The sequence below is a fragment of the Moschus berezovskii genome, chromosome 3 (assembly GCF_049115385.1).
Source record: "Moschus berezovskii isolate FMDL1 chromosome 3, NW_MosBer_1.0, whole genome shotgun sequence".
NCBI classification, from domain to species: Eukaryota; Metazoa; Chordata; class Mammalia; order Artiodactyla; family Moschidae; genus Moschus; species Moschus berezovskii.
In genome coordinates this window covers 77521829-77528851 of record NC_142462.1, presented here as the reverse complement: position 1 = coordinate 77528851, position 7023 = coordinate 77521829, and the positions used below count along the sequence as shown (strand labels likewise).

Sequence of the window (7023 nt, the reverse complement as noted above, 5' to 3'; positions counted from 1 at the left end):
GGTTGCAAAAAGTCAGACACAACTGAGCATGTAGGCAGCACGCACCACTTGAGTTGGGTAGGGGATGGGCAAAGAGGAAGCAGAAAGAAAGCATGGTAGAGAGAAGGAACTCACAACCCTGATATTTCTTTTAGACTCTTTGGTGACAGGGTGATAGCTGGAGAAGCAATCTAACCCTTTTTTAGCAAGTTCATGGGCCCACATCTGAAGATTTTTTCAGAACTGAAGGTGGAAAGTACAAGCACTTATCTTCCTCACTTTTAGCACTGTTGTCAGCTTTGGGGTTTTCTCAGTGATCAGAGGCAGCAGGAAAAGTCTTATTAAAGGTTCAATGTGTTTTAATGCTTCAACAAGGGTGCAGAACTGTGCTTCTTGCAATCATAGGTCAATATGGAACTAAAATGAAATAGGGCTAACAGTCCAGCCCACAGTGGCTATTAAATCAGTGGTAGCCATTATAGCTCAACAACCCCAAATTTTAAACCTGTAGGGCCAATTCCAGAATTCATAAGATTTGGGGGTTTAAAATGGTAATTCTATGTATTATATAGCACCCCCAGGGTCTCTGGAGCAAAACCCTCTAATCAAGTACATTAATACTTCTGCAGTAAAACATATAAATAGTCACAGTAACAGGTTTACGTAAAGACTTTAAATAACTAAAGACTTTAAGTAACTTAATGTCAATGAAGGTGATGATTTGCCACTAAATGAATTCAGATCACTATAAGGTTTTGGCATCAAATGATTTGTGAACAAATTGTCAACTTTTAGAGTTCCTTAGATTTCAGTTTCTGATAAAAGGTTGTGGACTTGAATTAATAATACAAGGTCTTTGTCCTGGGAACTGAAAACCAAGTCACTAGACTCACTGCCTACTCCCAACAATGCATCAATGATCCGACCCTTTACAGAATAAACTGTACTTCATTTCACCAATTCGTGTTTTACCTAGCTAGCTGAAAACAATGCCCTTTCTAAGTGCGTCAATTGTTCTACTTCTCCCTGGCAAAAGTACTTGGTGTGTAGCAGACAGGCCTCTTGGATGACTATAACAGTACAGAAATTTATTAAATGGTGCCCTGCTGCTTAACAAGCACTAATACAACTCTGAAACATGCCTAATTATAACCATGGAGTGTCAGGCACAAGGCTGAGTTCGCTGGAAATTCTATCCACTTTAAGGAGCATAGAGTACACCCTTAGTTATTAGTCCTTTTAAAGTATTACATTCTGGCTACTGTTGCTTGATTATACACACTGCGGACTTTGACCAAGCTCCTTCTACTATTGAATGGCTGATTTAAAAAAAAAGTTTAAATAAAGGTAGAATAAAAACTATAAATTTAATCTAGAGTCTTCAGATTTCTTACATTTATTGCTGAACTTGAGATATTTACTATCAATTAATTGACTTATTTAAAATAATACACTGTAGAAATCTTCAAGTTAGGCTAAAAATATTTTTAGTATAACTTATTAGAGCAATAAGAGGTATTTTTAGCGCAATGTCAAAAATGCCCTAGAGCTTTAGAATTAAAAGTGTATGTTCATAACTTCTGCATGTTTGGCATGAAATGTAATTTTTAAGAAATACATGGGATGTGAAACACTTAACGCAGAACAGTGTTTATTCCTGTAGGAAAGGGAATGCCGTCTTCAAAAATTACATAGGCGCTTACACAGGTATTGATAAATAAAATTTTATTCTTTGAGCTGGATTAAAGGTAAGTGGGTATTTATTATTATTTATATTTTTGAATGCCTGAAATATTTCATGATAAATATACATGTACAGTTTGCATTAATTTTTCTAAACTAGGGCAAGATAAGCACAAAATATGCTTCTGTGTCAAATATCTTGAGAATGATGAACTATTTACTATTTAGCCAAACTTTTATGGATTTGCTTCTTGATGTTTCTTCATGCTCAGCATTCTTTGTAGAAATTAGTCAGCAGATAAAAGGGAAGGGCTGCAAATAAAGTGTCTGTGGAAAATGATTCCATTTTGAATATGAAGTGTGACACTTTATTCTTAGAGGGAGGTTGAAAGTCACTGTGATCACACTCCTGCCCCTTCGGTCACCTCTGGCATTTCCCCTCTAGCCTTACCTTTGTATGTTGCAGAAGTTGGTCATTTGTCTTGCTATCTGCCTTTTTGGTTCTGTGCTTCTTTCCTCATGGAAACTATTGAAAACAAGGCATCATTATTTCACAAAAGAGGCCTTTCCGAGAAAGCCAGTCTTTCTCCCATAAAAGTTTATATGCAAAAAAATCCAGAGTCCACATTAGTCAGCCTTAACAAGATGTTGGAACCTAATCATGGTTCTGTTTGGTATGCAGAAAAATCTTCTTGGAAGCAAATGCTAAACAAACATATATGAAAGTGCTTATTTAGCACTATTTACACAAACTTTTTACATTTAACATTCTCATATTAAAATTTGGGGGGAGGAATTGCACTTCCGCCATCTTTCCAGCCCTCAGTCAGTCGGGCGTGGAGACACTTCTGGAAGTAACATCGTGATGGCTGCCCAAGGAGAACCCCAAGTTCAGTTCCAACTTGTTTTGGTTGGTGATGGTGGTACTGGAAAACTACATTCGTGACGCTTCATCTTACTGGTGAATTTGAGAAGAAGTATGTAGCTACCTTGGGTGTTGAAGTCCATCCTCTTGTGTTCCATACCAACAGAGGACCTATTAAGTTCAATGTATGGGATACAGCTGGTCAGGAGAAATTTGGTGGACTGAGAGATGGCTGTTATATACAAGCTCAGTGTTCCATTATAATGTTTGACGTACCATCAAGAGTTATTTACAAGAATGTGCCTAACTGGCATAGAGATCTGGTACCAGTATGTGAGAATATCCCAATTGTGTTGTATGGCAACAAAGTGGATATTAAGAACAGAAAGGTTAAGGCAAAGTCAATTGTCTTCCACCAAAAGAAGAATCTTCAGTACTATGGCATTTCTGCTGAAAGAAACTACAACTTTGAAAAGCCCTTCCTCTGGCTTGCTAGAAAACTGATTGGAGACCCTAACTTGGAGTTTGTTGCCATGCGGGCTCGTGCCCCGCCAGAGGTGGTCATGGACCCAGCCTTGGCAGCACAGTACGAGCACGATTTAGAGGTTGCTCAGACAACTGATCTCCCAGATGAAGATGATGACCTGAGAGAAAGTGAAGCTGGGTCCCAGTGTTAGGAGTCTAGTTTTATAGGCAACTGTCCTGTGATGTCAGTGGTGCAGTGTGTTTGCCACTTTATTATATAGCTAAGCACAACGCAAGGAGATCCAACCAGTGCATTCTAAGGGAGATCGATCCTGGGTGTTCACTGGAAGGACTGATGCTAAAGCTGAAACTGCAATACTTTGGCCACCTCATGCGACGAGTTGACTCACTGGAAAAGACTCTGATGCTGGGAAAGGTTGGGGGCGGGAGGAGAAGGGGACGACCGAGAATGAGATGGCTGGATGGCATCACCGACTCTGTGGACATGAGTTTGAGTGAACTCCGGGAGTTGGTGATGGATAGGGAGGCCTGGCATGCTGTGATTCATGGGGTCGCGGAGAGTCGGACACGACTGAGCGACTGAACTGAACTGAACTGAAGCAGAACGCCGGCTCCGGCGGGGCAGATGCGAGACGCCGGCGCAACCCACCACACGTAGAAGTGTGGCCGAAAAGAGCTACCCGACGCCAGAGGTCAGGGGCGGCGGCCGAGAGGAGCTGTCCACGTCCAAGAGGCGGTGGCTGCGTGGGGCGCAGGAGGGCCGAGAGGAGCTACTCCATGTTCAAGGTCAGGAGGGGCGGCCTTGAGGAGATACCCCTTGTCCAAGGTAAGGTGCAGCTGCTGCGCTTTGCTGGAGCAGCTGTGAAGAGATATCCCAAGACAAAGGTAAGAGAAACCCAAATAAGACGGTAGGTATTGCGAGGGGGAATCAGAGGGCAGACACACTGAAATCTTATCACAGAAAACTACTCGATCTGATCACATGGACCACAGCCCTGTCTAACTCAATGAAACTAAGCCATGCCATGTGGGGCCACCCAAGACGGGCGGGTCATGGTGGAGAGGTCTGACCAAATGTGGTCCACTGGAGAAGGCAATGGCAAACCACTTCAGTATACTTGCCTTGAGAACCCTATGAACAGTATCAAAAGGCAAAATGATAGGATACTGAATGAGGAATTCTCCAGGTCGGTAGGTGCCCAGTATGCTGCTGGAGATCAGTGGAGAAATAACTCCAGGAAGAATGAAGGGATGGAGACAAAGCAAAACCAGTGGAAAAGCAAAAACAGTGGAAGTGAGAAATAGATTTAAGGGACTAGATCTGATACAGTGCCTGATGAACTATGGACGGAGGTTCATGACGTTGTACAGGAGACAGGGACTAAGACCATCCCCATGGAAAAGAAATGCAAAAAAGCAAAATGGCTGTCTGAGGAGGCCTTACAAATAGCTGTGAAAAGAAGAGAAGCAAAAAGCAAAGGAGAAAAGGAAAGATATAAGCATCTGAATGCAGAGTTCCAAAGAATAGCAAGGAGAGATAAGAAAGCCTTCTTCAGTGATCAATGCAAAGAAATAGAGGAAAACAACAGAATAGGGAAAACAACAGAATAGGAAAAACAAGAGATCTCTTCAAGAAAATTAGAGATACCAAGGGAATATTTCATGCAAACATGGGCTCGATAAAGGACAGAAATGGTATGGACCTAACAGAAGCAGAAGATATTAAGAAGAGGTGGCAAGAATACACAGAAGAACTGTACAAAAGAGATCTTCACGACCAAGATAAGCACGATGGTATGATCACTGACCTAGAGCCAGACATCTTGGAATGTGAAGTCAAATGGGCCTTAGAAACAAACAAAGCTAGTGGAGGTGATGGAATTCCAGTTGAGCTATTTCAAATCCTGAAAGATGATGCTGTGAAAGTGCTGCACTCAATATGCCAGCACATTTGGAAAACTCAGCAGTGGCCACAGGACTGGAAGAGGTCAGTCTTCATTCCAATCCCAAAGAAAGGCAATGCCAAAGAATGCTCAAACTACCGCACAATTGCACTCATCTCACACACTAGTAAAGTCATGCTCAAAATTCTCCAAGCCAGGCTTCAGCAATATGTGAACCGTGAACTTCCAGATGTTCAACCAGGTTTTAGAAAAGGCAGAGGCACCAGAGATCAAATTGCCAACATCCGCTGGATCATGGAGAAAGCAAGAGAGTTCCAGAAAAGCATCTATTTCTGCTTCATTGACTATGCCAAAGCCTTTGACTGTGTGGATCATAATAAACTGTGGAACATTCTGAAAGAGATGGGAATCCCAGACCACCTGACCTGCCTCTTGAGAAACCTGTGTGCAGGTCAGGAAGCAACAGTTAGAACTGGACATGGAACAACACACTGGTTCCAAATAGGAAAAGGTGTACGTCAAGGCTGTATATTGTCACCCTGCTTATTTAACTTCTATGCAGAGTACATCATGAGGAACGCTGGGCTGGAAGAAGCACAAGCTGGAATCAAGATTGCTGGGAGAAATATCAATAAACTCAGATATGCAGATGACACCACCCTTATGGCAGAAAGTGAAGAGGAACTCAAAAGCCTCTTGATGAAAGTGAAAGAGGAGAGTGAAAAGGTTGGCTTGAAGCTCAACATTCAGAAAACAAAGATCATGGCATCTGGTCCCATCACTTCATGGGAAATAGATGGGGAAACAGTGTCAGACTTTATTTTTTGGGGCTCCAAAATCACTATGGATGCTGATTGCAGCCATGAAATTAAAAGATGCTTACTCCTTGGAAGGAAAGTTATGACCAACCTAGATAGTATATTAAAAAGCAGAGACATTACTTTGCCAACAAAGGTCCGTCTAGTCAAGGCTATGGTTTTTCCCGTGGTCATGTATGGATGTGAGATTTGGACTGTGAAGAAAGCTGATCGCCGAAGAATGGATGCTTTTGAACTGTGGTAGTGAAGAAGACTCTTGAGAGTCGCTTGGACTGCAAGGAGATCCAACCAGTCCATTCTAAAGGAGATCAATCCTGGGTGTTCATTGGAAGGACTGATGCTAAAGCTGAAACTCCAATACTTTGGCCACTTCATGCAACGAGTTGACTCACTGGAAAAGAGTCTGATGTTGGGAGGGATTTGGGGCAGGAGGAGAAGGGGACGACAGAGAATGAGATGGCTGGATGGCATCACTGACTCGATGGACATGAGTTTGAGTGAACTCCGGGAGTTGGTGATGGACAGGGAGGCCTGGCGTGCTGTGATGCATGCGGTCGCAAAGAGTCAGACACAAATGAGCGACTGAACTGAACTGAAGCAGAACATCTGCTTAATCTTTGGATGCTGAAGGAGATGGATGGGCTTTGGAGTGAATGTGGCAGTTTAAAACAAAAGAGACCTTCATTTTTTGGACCTGCATATTTAGGTGTTTTGGAACACAGTTATTTCCTCCTTGAGTTTCAAATATAAGACTACTATAGTCACATGACAATATTGAGAGGTGGAATCTTGTTTGTTACTCTCATTCCTATTCCTTTTCGTTTAGAATCAGAATAAAGTTGTACTTCAAATATCTAAATAAATAAATAAAATTTGGGGGGAGTGGGAGGGAAGTTCAAGAGGGAGGGAATATGTGTACTTAATGACTGATTCATGTTGTTGTATGGCAGAAATCAACACAACATTTAAGGCAACTATCTTCCAATTAAAAAAATAAAATTTTGTTTTCCTTTTAGATACTGTCCCAATAGCTATATAACATTGTGTTATGAGTGTAGCTCAGATAAGAAAAGACTTTAATATCACGTACATATGGGTTGGGCTTCCCTGGTAGCTCAGCAGTAAAGAATTTGCCTGCCAAGGCAGGAGATGTGGGTTTGATCCCTGGGTCGGGAAGATTCTCTGGAGAAGGAAATGGCAACCTATTCCAGTATTGAAAACTCCATGGACAGAGGATCCTGGCATGCCTACAGTCTATGGGGTCGCAAAGAGTCGAATACAGCTTAGT

General features: G+C 42.0%; 1 pseudogene; it reads left to right on the top strand.

The window, feature by feature from the left end:
* The first annotated feature begins 2521 nt into the window (after nt 1-2521).
* LOC129551949 (GTP-binding nuclear protein Ran pseudogene) lies at nt 2522-3204 on the top strand (annotated as a pseudogene).
* Nucleotides 3205-7023: the final 3819 nt, after the last annotated feature.